The sequence below is a fragment of the Harmonia axyridis genome, chromosome X (genome assembly GCF_914767665.1).
Source record: "Harmonia axyridis chromosome X, icHarAxyr1.1, whole genome shotgun sequence".
In the NCBI taxonomy this organism is placed as follows: Eukaryota; Metazoa; Arthropoda; class Insecta; order Coleoptera; family Coccinellidae; genus Harmonia; species Harmonia axyridis.
This window is the reverse complement of record NC_059508.1, coordinates 5486862-5511625: the sequence shown is the minus strand read 5'-3', so window position 1 is coordinate 5511625 and position 24764 is coordinate 5486862. Positions and strand designations below refer to the sequence as shown.

The following is a 24764-nucleotide window of genomic DNA, read 5'->3' as shown; positions in this document are numbered from 1 at the left end:
CGCCGTATCAGGTACAACATCTCACTGGCTCTAGAGACTAAATTAACCACATGGTCAGACCAGAAGAGATCCTCTGTAATGATGACACCAAGGTCATTATGCTGCGTGAATGAATCCAGAACACGGCCATCAGAAAAGTATTGATGCCTCGGGTTGTATCTACCAAGATAAAGGACCTTATATTTATCCACGTTTAGAGGGAGGAGCGCGCATCATAAAATACTTCGATATCGTCTGAGTATTGGGAACAGAATGACCAAAGTAGGTGGGGGAGATCTGAAACGTAAACCAGATAAAGAAGCGGACCCAAAACAGAGCCCTGAGGAACTCCACTAATAACCGCCCTGATATCCGAAAAACCGAAAAATACCTGCCATTGATGAACGAACGGAGCCAAGCCAAAACAAAACAGCCTCTAATGCCAAAATGCTCGAGTTTGTAGAGAAGACTATTTTGAGTCAAGTTTACGGGTCTATGAGGTTAAGAAGATTTACACAAGGCAGGAACCTGACCTCACCTAGAAACCCTCCTCCTTTATCCGGGCTTGGGACCGGCAACATGGTCATCAAACTACTCAATTCACTCGAGTTACCATGCAGGCGGAGTTAAAAAAAAAAAAAAAAAAGGAAAAGAAAAGGAAAAAAAAGAAAAGAAAAAAAACAGCGCCTATCTTTCCATATATCCACTTCGAACTCAAATGGCTACTCACCGCAGAGATGTTGAAAGCGTGAGTATTTTCATAGAAATAACTCACCTCTTTTTCAGGCTTTTTGTGATGCTGACAAAAACATCTCAGCACTCAAATTGGCTCAGGGTGATCACCAACTGCCTCCCATAAAAACAACTGAGGAACTAATATCGGAATGGAAATCCAAGGCCCTCCATGGCAAGTACCCTAGCCACCTGGAAAATACTAACGTGAATGAGATAGAAACAATGGAAATCTTACGTGCGGAATACCTCTCCCCAGAAACAGAAGGTAGAATCATTGCAATCTAGTACCAGGTGATGCCTACTAGGATGTACCTGAAACATAGCAAAGAAAGATATACCATCTGACCGCTGCAGAAAATGTCTTCAAGCTCCCGAATCAATACAGCACATGACATCTTTGTGCTCAATTATGGCACCTAGGGAGTATCTTGAGAGACTAAACGCCATGGCTAAACTGTACCATCAGCAGATCGCACTGCGTTATGTACTGATACATGGTGAGGTAGAACAACATCTATACCTGACTCAAACCCTTCTGGAAAATGATAAGCTCAAACTTTACAGGGATGCTACGATGATCACTTGCCAAGGTGTAGCTCATAATCGTCCAGATATAACGATTTTCGATAAAAAGAGGAATTTGTGCCTGATGCTCGATGTAACTATACCAGCAGATGAGAACATCGCTAGAGCTTACACCGAAAAGCTAAGCAAATATGGAGATCTGGCGTTCCAATTGAACAAACTACACAAACTAAAATCTGTCAGCGTACTCCAACGAATGGGTCGGTTTAGAAACACATCGTCGAGCATACCGAGCGACTTGGATTGGACAAGAAACTGGTTTCACATGCACAGAAACAGGTCATCCTTCAAACCGTTCGGATAGTGAGGAAGTTCCTGCAGAGTTCATAGCGAGTTACTTGCTGCCTTGGCGATTCGCCCGACAGGTAGTGAATAGATCTCCCGAAACTAAACGGTGAAAAAAAAAAATATATATATATATATATACAGAAGAAAAAAAGTAAAAACAAAGAAAAAAGAAAATTTCGACTTCTTGATTTGTGGAGAGATGTAAGAAAATGTTTGAAGTTGGCTAAGTATATAGAAATCCTTCGTTAAAACGCTAAACAAAGTAGTTCGCAAGGGAGAAGGCAAATTCAAACTGAGGGAGTATTAATGTTAACTGGTGAATGTATATTCTATATACTTTCTCATGGAACGGAGTCTTTAACTATGGGAAAAAAAATAATGCAGCGACTGGAAGCGTTTGAAATGTGGGATTTCCGCAGACGATGTCGTGTATGACTTATTCATTTGGCGTGTTGAACTGGTCGACGACCGAGCATCGGGATCTGGATAGAGCTGTAAGATCTGGGCTCACCAGATGTGGAATCCACCACCCCCATTTGTCCACAAACAGACTCTACCTCTCACGCCACCAGGGAGGAAGGGTTTTACTCGATATCGAGGCCACTCACCGCAGGGATGTTGAAAGCTTGAAGTATTTTTACAAAAACAACCCACCTCTTTTCCAGGCTTTGTGTGAGGCTGACGAAAACATCTCAGCACTCAATTTGGCACAACGTGATCACCAACTGCCTCCCATAAAAACAAATTAGGAACTAATATCGGAATGGAAATCCAAGGCACTCCATGGCAGGTACCCTAGCCACCTGGAAAATACTAACTTGAATAAGTTAGAAACAATGGAAATCTTACGTGCGGAATACCTCTTCCCGGAAACAGAAGGTAGAATCATCGCAATCCAGGACCAGGTGATGCCTACTAGGATGCACCTGAAACATATAGCAAAGAAAATGACTTCAAGCTATAAAATTAATGTAGCCGGAGGTTGGAACAGTCTTTATACACCCTGAGTCGATCGCATCAAGAAAGGGGCTGTAAACAACAACAAAGAAATTAAAATATGATAAGAATAGTTGATCACAGAGCATAATTTTTATACATTGATGAAGAAAATTCCGACTTCTATAAATAAGTCTGAGGGACAAAAAGGCTCTCTTGATGTAAGCAGAGACATGATTTCAGAATTTCAATCGAGAATCAACATATAACCCAAGAGATTTAACTGTTTTCAATGGTTTCAAAATCTTGTTGAGAACCCTAACAGAAAACGCACCAAGCTTAGAGATAGAGTGAGCGCTTCAAATGATCAAAACTTAGACTTCTAAGTATTCAAGTGTGGATTATGATTCGTCGCAGATAGAGTTAGCGCTTTCAATTATCGAAAAGTAGGACTTATCTATAAGATAACAAAAAAAAACAATCTAAGCAAAATTGGAGTCTAGTCTGTTCTTGAACGAATTCACACTCTCAGCACCCACGACACTCCCTGGTTAAGTGTTTCACCAACCGAATACCCAAGTTGGCAAGAAAAACTCTCGCACGTGTACGAAACAGCTCATGGTACAACTTATACCGGTAGCCCCGGAGATGATTTTCGTTCATCATAAAGATGTCAGCGAGATCACCACCAATAAAATTGTTCAAGATGCGATATGTCACAATCAAGTCACCCCGGACACGACGGTCATTAAAACTACTCAATCGGAATATTTGTAGTCTCTCCTCGTGAGAAGGTCGAACTCGTCCAAAAGGAATACTGGTTGCAGAGCGCTGTATTCTCTCCAAACCTTGATGATCACAAATCAGGTGAGGAGACCACGTGGGGCCGGCGTGTTCTAGAATTGGTCGGATGTATGTTATATAAAGCTGCCTGCAAGTGACAATCGAACATCTGGGAAACACGCGCCGTATCAGGTACAACATCTTACTGGCTCTAGAGACTAAATTAGTCACATGGTCAGACCAGAAGAGATCCTCTGTAATGATGACACCAAGGTCATTATGCTGCGTGAATGAATCCAGAACACGGCCATCAGAAAAGTATTGATGCCTCGGGTTGTATCTACCAAGATAAAGGACCTTATATTTATTCACGTTTAGAGGGAGAAGCCATTGGTGACACTACCTTTTCAACCGCACCAGTTCACCTCGAAGGACATCAGGAAAGCGCGCATCATAAAATAATTTGATATCGTCTGCGTATTGAGAACAGAATACCCAAAGTAAGTGTGGGAGATATGGAACGTAAACCAGAAAAAGAAGCGGACCCAGAACAGAGCCCTGAGGAACTCCACTAATAACCGCCTTGATATCCGAAAAAGAATCACTCACTCTAACCGAAAAATACCTGTCATTGATGAACGAACGGAGCCAAGCCAAAACAAAACAACCTCTAATGCCAAAATGCTCGAGTTTGTAGAGAAGACTGTTCTGAGTCAAGTTTACGGGTCTATGGGCTGAAGAATATTTACACCAGGCAGGACCCTAACCTCACCTGGAAACCCTCCTCCTTTATCCGGGCTTGGGACCGGCAACATGGTCATCAAGCTACTCAATTCACTCGAGTTACCATGAAGGCGGAGTTAAAAAAAAAAAAAAAAAAAAAAAAAAAGAAAAGAAAAAGAAAAAAAGAACAGCGCCTAACCTAACTTAACCTAACTTAACCTAACCTAACCTAACTTAACCTGCATAATAATAATAAAAATAATAAAAATAATAATAACTTACATTTACTTACAGGATGAATAAATTATTATTATTATTCATAAATCATATACATATATATAAATATATATATTCTTTTGAGAAAGAGCAATACAAAATATTAATTTCAAACAATCAAGCATATGTGTCGATGAATCTCAGTATTAGCAGAGGAAATGTAACGGGGCATCATATTTTTCAACGTATGATACAAGAGAACAGATAAAAACCTCAGCAAAAACTCTGTCTCCCCGTATCATATTATGAATAATAATAATGTCCTGTAAGACATTTTACATGTATAGGACAAGTCATAAAATCAGTGAACAATCACAATTTAACTGAAAAATATTCGCTAACTGAGTAATAACATTTTTCTAACATTAAAACCTTAACTACTTTCCTAAATTCCTTAAAACTAAGACATTGTACACTTCTTGGAAGATGATTAAAGAAAGAGAATTAAGATGATAAGATGATTGCAGAAAGAAATTAAGGAAGATGATATAAGGGGGACTTCGAACACACTACTCACCTCAGAGATGTTGAAAGCGTGAGTATTTTCATAAAAATAACTCACCTCTTTTTCAGGCTTTTTGTGATGCTGACAAAAACATCTCAGCACTCAATTTGGCTCAAAGTGATCACCAACTGCCTCCCATAAAAACAACTGAGGAACTAATATCGGAATGGAAATCCAAGGCCCTCCATGGCAAGTACCCTAGCCACCTGGAAAATACTAACGTGAATGAGATAGAAACAATGAAAATCTTACGTGCGGAATACCTCTTTCCAGAAACAGAAGGTAGAATCATCGCAATCTAGTACCAAGTGATGCCTACTAGGATGTACCTGAAACATAGCAAAGAAAGATATACCATCTGACCGCTGCAGAAAATGTCTTCAAGCTCCCGAATCAATACAGCACATGACATCTTTGTGCTCAATTATGGCACCTAGGGAGTATCTTGAGAGACTAAACGCCATGGCTAAACTGTACCATCAGCAGATCGCACTGCGTTATGTACTGATACATGGTGAGGTAAAACAACATCTATACCTGACTCAAACCCTTCTGGAAAATGATAAGTTCAAACTTTACAGGGATGCTACGATGATCACTTGCCAAGGTGTAGCTCATAATCGTCCAGATATAACGATTTTCGATAAAAAGAGGAATTTGTGCCTGATGCTCGATGTAACTATACCAGCAGATGAGAACATCGCTAGAGCTTACACCGAAAAGCTAAGCAAATATGGAGATCTGGCGTTCGAATTGAAAGAGCTACACAAACTAAAATCTGTCAGCGTACTCCAACGAATGGGTCGGTTTAGAAACACATCGTCGAGAATACCGAGCGACTTGGATTGGACAAGAAACTGGTTTCACATGCACAGAAACAGGTCATCCTTCAAACCGTTCGGATAGTGAGGAAGTTCCTGCAGAGTTCATAGCGAGTTACTTGCTGCCTTGGCGATTCGCCCGACAGGTAGTGAATAGATCTCCCGAAACTAAACGGTGAAAAAAAAAATAAATATATATATATATATACAGAAAGAAAAAAGAAAATTTCGACTTCTTGATTTGTGGAGAGATGTAAGAAAATGTTTGAAGTTGGCTAAGTATATAGAAATCCTTCGTTAAAACGCTAAACAAAGTAGTTCGCAAGGGAGAAGGCAAATTCAAACTGAGGGAGTATTAATGTTAACTGGTGAATGTATATTCTATATACTTTCTCATGGAACGGAGTCTTTAACTACGGGAAAAAAAATAATGCAGCGACTGGAAGCGTTTGAAATGTGGGATTTCCGCAGACGATGTTGTGTATGACTTATTCATTTGGCGTGTTGAACTGGTCGACGACCGAGCATCGGGATCTGGATAGAGCTGTATCAGGGATGTTGAAAGCTTGAAGTATTTTTACAAAAACAACCCACCTCTTTTCCAGGCTTTGTGTGAGGCTGACGAAAACATCTCAGCACTCAATTTGGCCCAACGTGATCACCAACTGCCTCCCATAAAAACAAATTAGGAACTAATATCGGAATGGAAATCCAAGGCACTCCATGGCAGGTACCCTAGCCACCTGGAAAATACTAACTTGAATAAGTTAGAAACAATGGAAATCTTACGTGTGGAATACCTCTTCCCGGAAACAGAAGGTAGAATCATCGCAATCCAGGACCAGGTGATGCCTACTAGGATGCACCTGAAACATATAGCAAAGAAAATGACTTCAAGCTATGAAATTAATGTAGCCGGAGGTTGGAACAGTCTTTATACACCCTGAGTCGATCGCATCAAGAAAGGGGCTGTAAACAACAACAAAGAAATTAAAATATGATAAGAATAGTTGATCACAGAGCATAATTTCTATACATTGATGAAGAAAATTCCGACTTCTATAAATAAGTCTGAGGGATAAAAAGGCTCTCTTGATGTAAGCAGAGACATGATTTCAGAATTTCAATCGAGAATCAACATATAACCCAAGAGATTTAACTGTTTTCAATGGTTTCAAAATCTTGTTGAGAACCCTAACAGAAAACGCACCAAGCTTGGAGATAGAGTGAGCGCTTCAAATGATCAAAAATTAGACTTCTAAGTATTCAAGTGTGGATTATGATTCGTCGCAGATAGAGTTAGCGCTTTCAATTATCAAAAAATAGGACTTATCTATAAGATAACAAAAAAAAACAATCTAAGCAAAATTGGAGTCTAGTCTGTTCTTGAACGAATTCACACTCTCAGCACCCACGACACTCCCTGGTTAAGTGTTCCACCTACCAAATACCCAAGTTGGCAAGAAAAACTCTCGCACGTCTACGAAACAGCTCATGGTACAACTTATACCGGTAGCCCCGGAGATGATTTTCGTTCATCATAAAGATGTCAGCGAGATCACCACCAATAAAATTGTTCAAGATGCGATATGTCACAATCAAGTCACCCCGGACACGACGGTCATTAAAACTACTCAACCGGAATATTTGTAGTCTCTCCTCGTGAGAAGGTCGAACTCGTCCAAAAGGAATACTGGTTGCAGAGCGCTGTATTCTCTCCAAACCTTGATGATCACAAATCAGCTGAGGAGACCACGTGGGGCCGGCGTGTTCGAGAATTGGTCGGATGTATGTTATATAAAGCTGCCTGCAAGTGACAATCGAACATCTGGGAAACACGCGTTGTATCAGGTACAACATCTTACTGGCTCTAGAGACTAAATTAACCACATGGTCAGACCAGAAGAGATCCTCTGTAATGATGACACCAAGGTCATTATGCTGCGTGAATGAATCCAGAACACGGCCATCAGAAAAGTATTGATGCCTCGGGTTGTATCTACCAAGATAAAGGACCTTATATTTATCCACGTTTAGAGGGAGGAGCCATTGGTGACACTTCCTTTTCAACCGCACCAGTTCACCTCGAAGGACATCAGGAAAGCGCGCATCATAAAATAATTTGATATCGTCTGCGTATTGAGAACAGAATACCCAAAGTAAGTGTGGGAGATATGGAACGTAAACCAGAAAAAGAAGCGGACCCAGAACAGAGCCCTGAGGAACTCCACTAATAACCGCCTTGATATCCGAAAAAGAATCACCCACTCTAACCGAAAAATACCTGTCATTGATGAACGAACGGAGCCAAGCCAAAACAAAACAACCTCTAATGCCAAAATGCTCGAGTTTGTAGAGAAGACTGTTCTGAGTCAAGTTTACGGGTCTATGGGCTGAAGAATATTTACACCAGGCAGGACCCTAACCTCACCTGGAAACCCTCCTCCTTTATCCGGGCTTGGGACCGGCAACATGGTCATCAAGCTACTCAATTCACTCGAGTTACCATGAAGGCGGAGTTAAAAAAAAAAAAAAAAAAAAAAGGAAAAGAAAAAGAAAAAAGAACAGCGCCTAACCTAACTTAACCTAACTTAACCTGACCTAACCTAACTTAACCTGCATAATAATAATAAAAATAATAAAAATAATAATAACTTACATTTACTTACAGGATGAATAAATTATTATTATTATTCATAAATCATATATATATATATATATAAATATATATATTCTTTTGAGAAAGAGCAATACAAAATATTAATTTCAAACAATCAAGCATATGTGTCGATGAATCTCAGTATTAGCAGAGGAAATGTAACGGGGCATCATATTTTTCAACGTATGATACAAGAGAACAGATAAAAACCTAAGCAAAAACTCTGTTTCCCCGTATCATATTATGAATAATAATAATGTCCTGTAAGACATTTTACATGTATAGGACAAGTCATAAAATCAGTGAACAATCACAATTTAACTGAAAAATATTCGCTAACTGAGTAATAACATTTTTCTAACATTAAAACCTTAACTACTTTCCTAAATTCCTTAAAACTAAGACATTGTACACTTCTTGGAAGATGATTAAAGAAAGAGAATTAAGATGATAAGATGATTGCAGAAAGAAATTAAGGAAGATGATATAAGGGGGACTTCGAACACACTACTCACCTCAGAGATGTTGAAAGCGTGAGTATTTTCATAAAAATAACTCACCTCTTTTTCAGGCTTTTTGTGATGCTGACAAAAACATCTCAGCACTCAATTTGGCTCAAAGTGATCACCAACTGCCTCCCATAAAAACAACTGAGGAACTAATATCGGGATGGAAATCCAAGGCCCTCCATGGCAAGTACCCTAGCCACCTGGAAAATACTAACGTGAATGAGATAGAAACAATGAAAATCTTACGTGCGGAATACCTCTTTCCAGAAACAGAAGGTAGAATCATCGCAATCTAGTACCAAGTGATGCCTACTAGGATGTACCTGAAACATAGCAAAGAAAGATATACCATCTGACCGCTGCAGAAAATGTCTTCAAGCTCCCGAATCAATACAGCACATGACATCTTTGTGCTCAATTATGGCACCTAGGGAGTATCTTGAGAGACTAAACGCCATGGCTAAACTGTACCATCAGCAGATCGCACTGCGTTATGTACTGATACATGGTGAGGTAAAACAACATCTATACCTGACTCAAACCCTTCTGGAAAATGATAAGTTCAAACTTTACAGGGATGCTACGATGATCACTTGCCAAGGTGTAGCTCATAATCGTCCAGATATAACGATTTTCGATAAAAAGAGGAATTTGTGCCTGATGGTCGATGTAACTATACCAGCAGATGAGAACATCGCTAGAGCTTACACCGAAAAGCTAAGCAAATATGGAGATCTGGCGTTCGAATTGAAAGAGCTACACAAACTAAAATCTGTCAGCGTACTCCAACGAATGGGTCGGTTTAGAAACACATCGTCGAGAATACCGAGCGACTTGGATTGGACAAGAAACTGGTTTCACATGCACAGAAACAGGTCATCCTTCAAACCGTTCGGATAGTGAGGAAGTTCCTGCAGAGTTCATAGCGAGTTACTTGCTGCCTTGGCGATTCGCCCGACAGGTAGTGAATAGATCTCCCGAAACTAAACGGTGAAAAAAAAAATAAATATATATATATATATACAGAAAGAAAAAAGAAAATTTCGACTTCTTGATTTGTGGAGAGATGTAAGAAAATGTTTGAAGTTGGCTAAGTATATAGAAATCCTCCGTTAAAACGCTAAACAAAGTAGTTCGCAAGGGAGAAGGCAAATTCAAACTGAGGGAGTATTAATGTTAACTGGTGAATGTATATTCTATATACTTTCTCATGGAACGGAGTCTTTAACTACGGGAAAAAAAATAATGCAGCGACTGGAAGCGTTTGAAATGTGGGATTTCCGCAGACGATGTTGTGTATGACTTATTCATTTGGCGTGTTGAACTGGTCGACGACCGAGCATCGGGATCTGGATAGAGCTGTATCAGGGATGTTGAAAGCTTGAAGTATTTTTACAAAAACAACCCACCTCTTTTCCAGGCTTTGTGTGAGGCTGACGAAAACATCTCAGCACTCAATTTGGCCCAACGTGATCACCAACTGCCTCCCATAAAAACAAATTAGGAACTAATATCGGAATGGAAATCCAAGGCACTCCATGGCAGGTACCCTAGCCACCTGGAAAATACTAACTTGAATAAGTTAGAAACAATGGAAATCTTACGTGTGGAATACCTCTTCCCGGAAACAGAAGGTAGAATCATCGCAATCCAGGACCAGGTGATGCCTACTAGGATGCACCTGAAACATATAGCAAAGAAAATGACTTCAAGCTATAAAATTAATGTAGCCGGAGGTTGGAACAGTCTTTATACACCCTGAGTCGATCGCATCAAGAAAGGGGCTGTAAACAACAACAAAGAAATTAAAATATGATAAGAATAGTTGATCACAGAGCATAATTTCTATACATTGATGAAGAAAATTCCGACTTCTATAAATAAGTCTGAGGGATAAAAAGGCTCTCTTGATGTAAGCAGAGACATGATTTCAGAATTTCAATCGAGAATCAACATATAACCCAAGAGATTTAACTGTTTTCAATGGTTTCAAAATCTTGTTGAGAACCCTAACAGAAAACGCACCAAGCTTGGAGATAGAGTGAGCGCTTCAAATGATCAAAAATTAGACTTCTGAGTATTCAAGTGTGGATTATGATTCGTCGCAGATAGAGTTAGCGCTTTCAATTATCAAAAAATAGGACTTATCTATAAGATAACAAAAAAAAACAATCTAAGCAAAATTGGAGTCTAGTCTGTTCTTGAACGAATTCACACTCTCAGCACCCACGACACTCCCTGGTTAAGTGTTCCACCTACCGAATACCCAAGTTGGCAAGAAAAACTCTCGCACGTCTACGAAACAGCTCATGGTACAACTTATACCGGTAGCCCCGGAGATGATTTTCGTTCATCATAAAGATGTCAGCGAGATCACCACCAATAAAATTGTTCAAGATGCGATATGTCACAATCAAGTCACCCCGGACACGACGGTCATTAAAACTACTCAACCGGAATATTTGTAGTCTCTCCTCGTGAGAAGGTCGAACTCGTCCAAAAGGAATACTGGTTGCAGAGCGCTGTATTCTCTCCAAACCTTGATGATCACAAATCAGCTGAGGAGACCACGTGGGGCCGGCGTGTTCGAGAATTGGTCGGATGTATGTTATATAAAGCTGCCTGCAAGTGACAATCGAACATCTGGGAAACACGCGCCGTATCAGGTACAACATCTTACTGGCTCTAGAGACTAAATTAGTCACATGGTCAGACCAGAAGAGATCCTCTGTAATGATGACACCAAGGTCATTATGCTGCGTGAATGAATCCAGAACACGGCCATCAGAAAAGTATTGATGCCTCGGGTTGTATCTACCAAGATAAAGGACCTTATATTTATCCACGTTTAGAGGGAGGAGCCATTGGTGACACTACCTTTTCAACCGCACCAGTTCACCTCGAAGGACATCAGGAAAGCGCGCATCATAAAATAATTTGATATCGTCTGCGTATTGAGAACAGAATACCCAAAGTAAGTGTGGGAGATATGGAACGTAAACCAGAAAAAGAAGCGGACCCAGAACAGAGCCCTGAGGAACTCCACTAATAACCGCCTTGATATCCGAAAAAGAATCACTCACTCTAACCGAAAAATACCTGTCATTGATGAACGAACGGAGCCAAGCCAAAACAAAACAACCTCTAATGCCAAAATGCTCGAGTTTGTAGAGAAGACTGTTCTGAGTCAAGTTTACGGGTCTATGGGCTGAAGAATATTTACACCAGGCAGGACCCTAACCTCACCTGGAAACCCTCCTCCTTTATCCGGGCTTGGGACCGGCAACATGGTCATCAAGCTACTCAATTCACTCGAGTTACCATGAAGGCGGAGTTAAAAAAAAAAAAAAAAAAAAAAAAGGAAAAGAAAAAGCAAAAAAAAAAGAAAAAAAGAACAGCGCCTAACCTAACTTTACCCTAACTTAACCTAACCTAACCTAACTTAACCTGCATAATAATAATAAAAATAATAAAAATAATAATAACTTACATTTACTTACAGGATGAATAAATTATTATTATTATTCATAAATCATATACATATATATAAATATATATATTCTTTTGAGAAAGAGCAATACAAAATATTAATTTCAAACAATCAAGCATATGTGTCGATGAATCTCAGTATTAGCAGAGGAAATGTAACGGGGCATCATATTTTTCAACGTATGATACAAGAGAACAGATAAAAACCTCAGCAAAAACTCTGTTTCCCCGTATCATATTATGAATAATAATAATGTCCTGTAAGACATTTTACATGTATAGGACAAGTCATAAAATCAGTGAACAATCACAATTTAACTGAAAAATATTCGCTAACTGAGTAATAACATTTTTCTAACATTAAAACCTTAACTACTTTCCTAAATTCCTTAAAACTAAGACATTGTACACTTCTTGGAAGATGATTAAAGAAAGAGAATTAAGATGATAAGATGATTGCAGAAAGAAATTAAGGAAGATGATATAAGGGGGACTTCGAACACACTACTCACCTCAGAGATGTTGAAAGCGTGAGTATTTTCATAAAAATAACTCACCTCTTTTTCAGGCTTTTTGTGATGCTGACAAAAACATCTCAGCACTCAATTTGGCTCAAAGTGATCACCAACTGCCTCCCATAAAAACAACTGAGGAACTAATATCGGAATGGAAATCCAAGGCCCTCCATGGCAAGTACCCTAGCCACCTGGAAAATACTAACGTGAATGAGATAGAAACAATGAAAATCTTACGTGCGGAATACCTCTTTCCAGAAACAGAAGGTAGAATCATCGCAATCTAGTACCAAGTGATGCCTACTAGGATGTACCTGAAACATAGCAAAGAAAGATATACCATCTGACCGCTGCAGAAAATGTCTTCAAGCTCCCGAATCAATACAGCACATGACATCTTTGTGCTCAATTATGGCACCTAGGGAGTATCTTGAGAGACTAAACGCCATGGCTAAACTGTACCATCAGCAGATCGCACTGCGTTATGTACTGATACATGGTGAGGTAAAACAACATTTATACCTGACTCAAACCCTTCTGGAAAATGATAAGTTCAAACTTTACAGGGATGCTACGATGATCACTTGCCAAGGTGTAGCTCATAATCGTCCAGATATAACGATTTTCGATAAAAAGAGGAATTTGTGCCTGATGCTCGATGTAACTATACCAGCAGATGAGAACATCGCTAGAGCTTACACCGAAAAGCTGAGCAAATATGGAGATCTGGCGTTCGAATTGAAAGAGCTACACAAACTAAAATCTGTCAGCGTACTCCAACGAATGGGTCGGTTTAGAAACACATCGTCGAGAATACCGAGCGACTTGGATTGGACAAGAAACTGGTTTCACATGCACAGAAACAGGTCATCCTTCAAACCGTTCGGATAGTGAGGAAGTTCCTGCAGAGTTCATAGCGAGTTACTTGCTGCCTTGGCGATTCGCCCGACAGGTAGTGAATAGATCTCCCGAAACTAAACGGTGAAAAAAAAAATGAATATATATATATATATATACAGAAAGAAAAAAGAAAAATTCGACTTCTTGATTTGTGGAGAGATGTAAGAAAATGTTTGAAGTTGGCTAAGTATATAGAAATCCTTCGTTAAAACGCTAAACAAAGTAGTTCGCAAGGGAGAAGGCAAATTCAAACTGAGGGAGTATTAATGTTAACTGGTGAATGTATATTCTATATACTTTCTCATGGAACGGAGTCTTTAACTACGGGAAAAAAAATAATGCAGCGACTGGAAGCGTTTGAAATGTGGGATTTCCGCAGACGATGTTGTGTATGACTTATTCATTTGGCGTGTTGAACTGGTCGACGACCGAGCATCGAGATCTGGATAGAGCTGTATCAGGGATGTTGAAAGCTTGAAGTATTTTTACAAAAACAACCCACCTCTTTTCCAGGCTTTGTGTGAGGCTGACGAAAACATCTCAGCACTCAATTTGGCCCAACGTGATCACCAACTGCCTCCCATAAAAACAAATTAGGAACTAATATCGGAATGGAAATCCAAGGCACTCCATGGCAGGTACCCTAGCCACCTGGAAAATACTAACTTGAATAAGTTAGAAACAATGGAAATCTTACGTGCGGAATACCTCTTCCCGGAAACAGAAGGTAGAATCATCGCAATCCAGGACCAGGTGATGCCTACTAGGATGCACCTGAAACATATAGCAAAGAAAATGACTTCAAGCTATAAAATTAATGTAGCCGGAGGTTGGAACAGTCTTTATACACCCTGAGTCGATCGCATCAAGAAAGGGGCTGTAAACAACAACAAAGAAATTAAAATATGATAAGAATAGTTGATCACAGAGCATAATTTCTATACATTGATGAAGAAAATTCCGACTTCTATAAATAAGTCTGAGGGATAAAAAGGCTCTCTTGATGTAAGCAGAGACATGATTTCAGAATTTCAATCGAGAATCAACATATAACCCAAGAGATTTAACTGTTTTCAATGCTTTCAAAATCTTGTTGAGAACCCTAACAGAAAACGCACCAAGCTTGGAGATAGAGTGAGCGCTTCAAATGATCAAAAATTAGACTTCTAAGTATTCAAGTGTGGATTATGATTCGTCGCAGATAGAGTTAGCGCTTTCAATTATCAAAAAATAGGACTTATCTATAAGATAACAAAAAAAAACAATCTAAGCAAAATTGGAGTCTAGTCTGTTCTTGAACGAATTCACACTCTCAGCACCCACGACACTCCCTGGTTAAGTGTTCCACCTACCGAATACCCAAGTTGGCAAGAAAAACTCTCGCACGTGTACGAAACAGCTCATGGTACAACTTATACCGGTAGCCCCGGAGATGATTTTCGTTCATCATAAAGATGTCAGCGAGATCACCACGTTCAAGATGCGATATGTCACAATCAAGTCACCCCGGACACGACGGTCATTAAAACTACTCAACCGGAATATTTGTAGTCTCTCCTCGTGAGAAGGTCGAACTCGTCCAAAAGGAATACTGGTTGCAGAGCGCTGTATTCTCTCCAAACCTTGATGATCACAAATCAGGTGAGGAGACCACGTGGGGCCGGCGTGTTCGAGAATTGGTCGGATGTATGTTATATAAAGCTGCCTGCAAGTGACAATCGAACATCTGGGAAACACGCGTTGTATCAGGTACAACATCTTACTGGCTCTAGAGACTAAATTAACCACATGGTCAGACCAGAAGAGATCCTCTGTAATGATGACACCAAGGTCATTATGCTGCGTGAATGAATCCAGAACACGGCCATCAGAAAAGTATTGATGCCTCGGGTTGTATCTACCAAGATAAAGGACCTTATATTTATCCACGTTTAGAGGGAGGAGCCATTGGTGACACTTCCTTTTCAACCGCACCAGTCCACCTCGAAGGACATCAGGAAAGCGCGCATCATAAAATAATTTGATATCGTCTGCGTATTGAGAACAGAATACCCAAAGTAAGTGTGGGAGATATGGAACGTAAACCAGAAAAAGAAGCGGACCCAGAACAGAGCCCTGAGGAACTCCACTAATAACCGCCTTGATATCCGAAAAAGAATCACCCACTCTAACCGAAAAATACCTGTCATTGATGAACGAACGGAGCCAAGCCAAAACAAAACAACCTCTAATGCCAAAATGCTCGAGTTTGTAGAGAAGACTGTTCTGAGTCAAGTTTACGGGTCTATGGGCTGAAGAATATTTACACCAGGCAGGACCCTAACCTCACCTGGAAACCCTCCTCCTTTATCCGGGCTTGGGACCGGCAACATGGTCATCAAGCTACTCAATTCACTCGAGTTACCATGAAGGCGGAGTTAAAAAAAAAAAAAAAAAAAAAAAAAAAAGGAAAAGAAAAAGAAAAGAAAAAAAGAACAGCGCCTAACCTAACTTAATCTAACTTAACCTAACCTAACCTAACTTAACCTGCATAATAATAATAAAAATAATAAAAATAATAATAACTTACATTTACTTACAGGATGAATAAATTATTATTATTATTCATAAATCATATATATATATATATATATATATATATATATAAATATATATATTCTTTTGAGAAAGAGCAATACAAAATATTAATTTCAAACAATCAAGCATATGTGTCGATGAATCTCAGTATTAGCAGAGGAAATGTAACGGGGCATCATATTTTTCAACGTATGATACAAGAGAACAGATAAAAACCTAAGCAAAAACTCTGTCTCCCCGTATCATATTATGAATAATAATAATGTCCTGTAAGACATTTTACATGTATAGGACAAGTCATAAAATCAGTGAACAATCACAATTTAACTGAAAAATATTCGCTAACTGAGTAATAACATTTTTCTAACATTAAAACCTTAACTACTTTCCTAAATTCCTTAAAACTAAGACATTGTACACTTCTTGGAAGATGATTAAAGAAAGAGAATTAAGATGATAAGATGATTGCAGAAAGAAATTAAGGAAGATGATATAAGGGGGACTTCGAACACACTACTCACCTCAGAGATGTTGAAAGCGTGAGTATTTTCATAAAAATAACTCACCTCTTTTTCAGGCTTTTTGTGATGCTGACAAAAACATCTCAGCACTCAATTTGGCTCAAAGTGATCACCAACTGCCTCCCATAAAAACAACTGAGGAACTAATATCGGAATGGAAATCCAAGGCCCTCCATGGCAAGTACCCTAGCCACCTGGAAAATACTAACGTGAATGAGATAGAAACAATGAAAATCTTACGTGCGGAATACCTCTTTCCAGAAACAGAAGGTAGAATCATCGCAATCTAGTACCAAGTGATGCCTACTAGGATGTACCTGAAACATAGCAAAGAAAGATATACCATCTGACCGCTGCAGAAAATGTCTTCAAGCTCCCGAATCAATACAGCACATGACATCTTTGTGCTCAATTATGGCACCTAGGGAGTATCTTGAGAGACTAAACGCCATGGCTAAACTGTACCATCAGCAGATCGCACTGCGTTATGTACTGATACATGGTGAGGTAAAACAACATCTATACCTGACTCAAACCCTTCTGGAAAATGATAAGTTCAAACTTTACAGGGATGCTACGATGATCACTTGCCAAGGTGTAGCTCATAATCGTCCAGATATAACGATTTTCGATAAAAAGAGGAATTTGTGCCTGATGCTCGATGTAACTATACCAGCAGATGAGAACATCGCTAGAGCTTACACCGAAAAGCTAAGCAAATATGGAGATCTGGCGTTCGAATTGAAAGAGCTACACAAACTAAAATCTGTCAGCGTACTCCAACGAATGGGTCGGTTTAGAAACACATCGTCGAGAATACCGAGCGACTTGGATTGGACAAGAAACTGGTTTCACATGCACAGAAACAGGTCATCCTTCAAACCGTTCGGATAGTGAGGAAGTTCCTGCAGAGTTCATAGCGAGTTACTTGCTGCCTTGGCGATTCGCCCGACAGGTAGTGAATAGATCTCCCGAAACTAAACGGTGAAAAAAAAAAAAATATATATATATATATATACACAAGAAAAAAAGTAAAAAAAAGAAAAAAGAAAATTTCGACTTCTTGATTTGTGGAGAGATGTACGAAAATGTTTGAAGTTGGCTAAGTATATAGAAATCCTTCGTTAAAACGCTAAACAAAGTAGTTCGCAAGGGAGAAGGCAAATTCAAACTGAGGGAGTATTAATGTTAACTGGTGAATGTATATTCTATATACTTTCTCATGGAACGGAGTCTTTAACTATGGGAAAAAAAATAATGCAGCGACTGGAAGCGTTTGAAATGTGGGATTTCCGCAGACGATGTCGTGTATGACTTATTCATTTGGCGTGTTGAACTGGTCGACGACCGAGCATCGGGATCTGGATAGAGCTGTAAGATCTGGGCTCACCAGATGTGGAATCCACCACCCCCATTTGTCCACAAACAGACTCTACCTCCCACGCCACCAGGGAGGAAGGGGTTTACTCGATATCGAGGCCACTCACCGCAGGGATGTTGAAAGCTTGAAGTATTTTTACAAAAACAACACACCTCTTTTCCAGGCTTTGTGTGAGGCTGACGAAAACATCTCAGCACTCAGTTTGGCCCAACGTGATCACCAACTGCCTCCCATAAAAACAAATTAGGAACTAATATCGGAATGGAAATCCAAGGCACTCCATGGCAGGTACCCTAGCCACCTGGAAAATACTAACTTGAATAAGTTGGAAACAATGGAAATCTTACGTGCGGAATACCTCTTCCCGGAAACAGAAGGTAGAATCATCGCAATCCAGGACCAGGTGATGCCTACTAGGATGTATCTGAAACATATAGCAAAGAAAATGACTTCAAGCTATAAAATTAATGAAGCCGGAGGTTGGAACAGTCTTTATACACCCTGAGTCGATCACATCAAGAAAGGGGCTGTAAACAACAACAAAGAAATTAAAATATGATAAGAATAGTTGATCACAGAGCATAATTTTTATACATTGATGAAGAAAATTCCGACTTCTATAAATAAGTCTGAGGGATAAAAAGGCTCTCTTGATGTAAGCAGAGACATGATTTCAGAATTTCAATCGAGAATCAACATATAACCCAAAAGATTTAACTGTTTTCAATGGTTTCAAAATCTTGTTGAGAACCCTAACAGAAAACGCACCAAGCTTGGAGATAGAGTGAGCGCTTCAAATGATCAAAAATTAGACTTCTAAGTATTCAAGTGTGGATTATGATTCGTCGCAGATAGAGTTAGCGCTTTCAATTATCAAAAAATGAGACTTATCTATAAGATAACAAAAAAAACAATCTAAGCAAAATTGGAGTCTAGTCTGTTTTTGAACGAATTCACACTCTCAGCACCCACGACACTCCCTGTTGAAGTGTTCCACCTACCGAATACCCAATTCGGCAAAAAACTCTCGCACGTGTACGAAACAGCTCATGGTACAACTTATACCGGTAGCCCCGGAGATGATTATCGTTCATCATAAAGATGTCAGCGAGATCACCACCAATAAAATTGTTCAAGATGCGATATGTCACAATCAAGTCACGACGGTCATTAAAACTACTCAACCGGAACATTTGTAGTCACTCCTCGTGAGAAGGTCGAACTCGTCCAAAAGGAATACTGGTTGCAGAGCGCTGTATTCTCTCCAAACGTTGCTGATCACAAATCAGGTGAGAAGACCACGTGGGGCCGGCGTGTTCGAGAATTGGTCGGATGTATGTTATATAAAGCTGCCTGCAAGTGACAATCGAACATCTGGGAAACACGCGTTGTATCAGGTACAACATCTTACTGGCTCTAGAGACTAAATTAACCACATGGTCAGACCAGAAGAGATCCTCTGTAATGATGACACCATGGTCATTATGCTGCGTGAATGAATCCAGAACACGGCCATCAGAAAAGTATTGATGCCTCGGGTTGTATCTACCAAGATAAAGGAACTTATATTTATCCACGTTTAGAGGGAAGAGCCATTGGTGACACTACCTTTTCAACCGCACCAAGTCACCTCGAAGGACATCAGGAAAGCGCGCATCATAAAATAATTTGATATCGTCTGCGTATTGAGAGCAGAATGCCCAAAGTAAGTATGGGAGATATGGAACGTAAACCAGAAAAAGAAGCAGACCCAGAACAGAGCCCTGAGGAACTCCACTAATAATCGCCTTGATATCCGAAAAAGAATCACCCACTCTAACCGAAAAATACCTGTCATTGATGAACGAACGGAGCCAAGCCAAAACAAAACAACCTCTAATGCCAAAATGCTCGAGTTTGTAGAGAAGACTGTTCTGAGTCAAGTTTACGGGTCTATGGGCTGAAGAATATTTACACCAGGCAGGACCCTAACCTCACCTGGAAACCCTCCTCCTTTATCCGGGCTTGGGACCGGCAACATGGTCATCAAGCTACTCAATTCACCCGAATAACCATGCAGGCGGAGTTAAAAAAGGTGGAAAGGAAAAAAAAAGAAAAAAAAGAACAAAAGAAAAACCAATTACTTCAACCTCCATATACCGAATCCGAACACCAATGGCTACTCACCGCAGAGATTTTGAAAGCTTGAGAAAGTATTTTTATACAAACAACTCACCTCTTTTCAAGGCTTTGAGTGAGGCTGACGAAAACATCTCAGCACTCAATTTGGCCCAACGTGATCACCAACTGCATCGCATAAAAACGAATTAGGAACTAATATCGGAATGGAAATCCAAGGCTTTCCATGGTTGGTACCCTAGCCACCTGGAAAATACTAGTTTGAATAAGTTGGAAACAACGGAAATCTTACATGCGGAATACCTCTTCCGGAAACAGAAGGTAGAATCATCGCAATCAAGGACCATGTGATGCCTTCTAGGATGTACCTGAAACATATAGCAAAGAAAATGACTTCAAGCTATAAAATTAATGTAGCCGGAGGTTGGAACAGTCTTTATACACCCTCAGTCGATCGCATCAAGAAAGAGGCTGTAAACAACAATACAGAAATTAAAATATAATAAGAATAGTTGATCACAGAGCATCATTTTTATACATTTATGGAGAAAATTTCGACTTCTATAAATAAGTCTGAGGGATAAAAGGCTCTCTTGATGTAAGCAGAGACATGATTTAAGGATTTTAATCGAGAATCAACATACAACCCAACAGCCTCTAATGCCAAAATGCTCGAGTTTGTAGAGAAGACTGTTCTGAATCAAATTTACGGGCCTATGAGCTGAAGAAGATTCACACCAGGCAGGACCCTAACCTCACCTGGAAACCCTCCTCCTTTATCCGGTCTTGGGACCGGCAACATGGTCAACAAGCTAATCAATTCACCCGAGTTACCATGCAGGCGGAGTTGAAAAAAAAGGAAAGGAAAAAGAAAAAAAGAAAAAGAAAAAAAAGAACAACAGCACCTAACCTGACTTTTTGAATTGTGGGGAGATGTAAGAAAATGTTTGAAGTCGGTTAAGTATATAGAAATCTCTCGTTAAAACGCTAAACAAACTAGTTCGCAAGGGAGAAGGCAAATTCAAAGTGAGGGAGTATCAATGTTAACTGGTGAATGTATATTCTATACTTCTTCATGGAACGGAGTCTCAAACAATGGAAAAAAAAATAACGCAGCGACTGGAAGCGTTTGAAATGTGGGATTTCCGCAGACTTCTGAAAATACCATGGATAAGACAGATGGCAAATTGAAATGATACTAGGATGATAGGGACAAATAGAGAACTCTTACAATGCGTAAATCGGCTAAAGACGAATTGACTGGGACGCATATACAGAGGGGCAAAATACGAACTTTTGAGACTGCTCTTGTAGGGGAAAATAGATGGCCGAAGAGGTCCCGGAAGAAGAAAAGGCTTGTGGCTCAAAAATGTCAGAGGGTAGACTGGGTTGGACACACCCTATTAAGAAAGCTTTGAATATAGACGAGTTTGCTGAAATTGTCGCCAACCTTCACTAATGAAAAAGGCACCTGAAGAAAAAAGAAGAAGGTGAATGAATCTTATGACAGCCAATTCCTGAAAAATAAATTCCAAACAACTGGGCATAATGTTCTGCATAAAAGTATACGTTATCCCTCAGTTGACAATTCTCAAATTGATCAAAATCATAATTACAGAATGCGTTAAAATTTTCAGATTTACAAACAACTGGGCATAATGTTCTGCATAAAAGTATACGTTATTCCTCAGTCAACAATTATCAAATTGATCATAATCATAATTACAGAATTTGTTGAAATTTTCAAAAAACTGGGCATAACGTTCTCCATAAAAGTACCAATACGTAATCCCTTAGTTGACAATTATAAAATTAATCAAAATCATAATTACAGAATTTACGCTTTGCTTGGGAACCTAAGAAGATGGACTTTTGTCTGGATTGAAGCTGAGATGTGGACTCCGAGTTTCAACTTCCATGGAAATGAATGACTTCTCCATTTTTTCTGCATATTTTTTCAGTGATCCTAGAAATAGCTCAGTAATAATAAAATTTTCACATGAGAAATCTTCTTGAAAATATAGAAAAAGTATTTGAAGGATTTGGTCCTAAGTGATGGAAATTTTTATCGAATAAAATAAAAGCAATATTCATATCCAAAATTGTTCATTAAAATTTGTGGACAATAATTATGTTTTCATTTCATTTAATATAAAAATTAGAATACTCAAGAGCTTTCAACATGTACTGATGATTCATGTCATAAGAACTAGTTCTAACCCAAAAATTCATGAAATGAATAACTTATCGAAAGCCCCTTGTATAACCTCAGTAAATATTTGGCTCAACTTTCAAGCCATGTCTTTGAGAATAATAGATAATAAAAAGTCCTCAGAACTTGTAAAATAGTTCAAATCTGTCAGCATTCCTGACAACTACATACTGATTTCACTGTGTTTCACAGTGGCGGTCTATATTATGAGGTCCACTTGACCTGCCAGTAACAATATTCGCAAAAAAAAATCTGAAAAATTTAGTGAACAGAATTGAGTACTTGAGATATTGTTAAACTGACAATCTAGACCCAGACATCGAAATAAGATCAAGAATAGAGTATGCTAGATCAGCACATGAGCGAATGACGATTGACGATAAATGACGCATCGTTGGACATCGAATGGTTAAATTCTATTTTTATATGAAAACCTGGACACTCTAGTTGTCATCTCTGATGTGAATCGAAGCATTTGAAATGTGGGTCTTTTGCAGACTACTCAAGATTTCTTGGATATATGTTTAATGAGAGACAGAGTGTTTTTAATAATCGTCTTCCTAATAATAAGCGTCATTATTGGGCCAAAGTTTAGCTTACGCTAATCTTAAACTTCAACCCTCAATATAACAATATATCCCTCAATCCCAAACAAAAAAATCTACCTTTATGATTAACAAGAAGAAAAGAAAATTAAACAATTATATTCTGGCCTTTACGAAGCAGTGAAACCCTTACAGAATAGAAGTAATTTTTTAATTTTTGACTCAAAAACATTCAATGATGTTGCATTTATATCATGATCGATATAATTGTAAACAAAAGGGGCCTGATATGAGAAGGAATTTTTGAATTTAGATGCTATGTGGCGTGAGATACTAATATATGATGAACTGCGGACATTGACACTGTGCACATTTAGCCTATACAGGGTGTCCCGGGAAGAATGCGACAAACCATGAATTAAAGTCATCAAGGAGGACCCGTATCATGAGGTTTCAATCGCCTGAGTGCCTTCGTTTGGGATATACAGGGTGATGTTCATATTATGAGTGAAATTTCACTGTTGAATAACTCTTCAACTAATCTACCGAATAATTTCAAATTTTGAAGTTTTTTCACACTTTCCTATCGCCTTCTTCAATATTTCTGAATTTGAGTAAATCAGATCCGGACTAGGAAAATTTCAGACTTTTCCTATTTTCGTGAATATTGAATCACCCTGTACGTGAACATTATGATTTTTTTCCGTTTTTTACCAGGCGGGACCCTAACCTCACCTGAAAACCCTCCTCCTTTTTCCGGGCTTGGGACCGGCAACATGGTCATCAAGTTACTCAATTCACCCGAATAACCATGCAGGCGGAGTTAAAAAAGGTGGAAAGGAAAAAAAAAAAGAAGAAAAAGAACAAAAAAAAAAGCAATTACTTTAACCTCCATATACCGAATCCGAACACCAATGGCTACTCACCGCAGAGATGTTGGAAGCTTGAGGAAGTATTTTTATGAGAACAACTCATTTCTTTTCCAGGCTTTGAGTGAGGCTGACGAAAACATCTCAGCACTCAATTTGGCCTAACGTGATCACCAACTGCCTCCCATAAAAACAAATAAGGAACTAATATCGGAATGGAAATCCAAGGCACTCCATGGCTAGTACCCTAGCCACCTGGAAAATACTAACTTGAATAAGTTGGAAACAATGGAAATCTTACATGCGGAATACCTCTTCCGGAAATAGAAGGTAGAATCATCGCAATCAAGGACCATGTGATGCCTACTAGGATGTACCTGAAACATATAGCAAAGAAAATGACTTCAAGCTATAAAATTAATGTAGCCGGAGGATGGAACAGTCTTAATACAGCCTGAGTCGATCGTATCAAGAAAACAGGAGTTTTACACCAAGAAGCAAAAAGTTTTACACCAAGAAGTTTTTTACCAGGCGGGACCCTAACCTCACCTGAAAACCCTCCTCCTTTTTCCGGGCTTGGGACCGGCAACATGGTCATCAAGTTACTCAATTCACCCGAATAACCATGCAGGCGGAGTTAAAAAAAGGTGGAAAGGAAAAAAAAAATAAAAAAAAAGAAAAAAAAGAACAGAAGAAAAACCAATTACTTCAACCTCCATATACCGAATCCGAACACCAATGGCTACTCACCGCAGAGATGTTGGAAGCTTGAGGAAGTATTTTTATAAAAACAACTCACCTCCTTTCCGGGCTTTGAGTGAGGCTGACGAAAACATCT

At 39.2% G+C, this 24764-nt stretch overlaps 1 long non-coding RNA gene across 4 annotated transcripts; it reads right to left on the bottom strand.

Moving 5' to 3' along the window:
• Window positions 1-8957: 8957 nt before the first annotated feature.
• LOC123686054 lies at window positions 8958-20234 on the bottom strand. Of its 4 annotated transcripts, none has more exons than XR_006748402.1 (12): window positions 18541-20234; window positions 18335-18493; window positions 17053-17118; window positions 16847-16995; window positions 14412-14477; window positions 14206-14354; window positions 13052-13117; window positions 12846-12994; window positions 10415-10480; window positions 10209-10357; window positions 9057-9122; window positions 8958-8999 (listed from the first exon to the last, which is right to left on the bottom strand). It is a non-coding gene; the product is annotated as an uncharacterized LOC123686054 (long non-coding RNA). The 4 variants fall into 4 exon arrangements; XR_006748400.1 differs by having other exon boundaries at window positions 14206-14364; window positions 18335-18483; XR_006748401.1 differs by having other exon boundaries at window positions 10209-10367; window positions 18335-18483.
• Between the last annotated feature and the right edge of the window lie 4530 nt (window positions 20235-24764).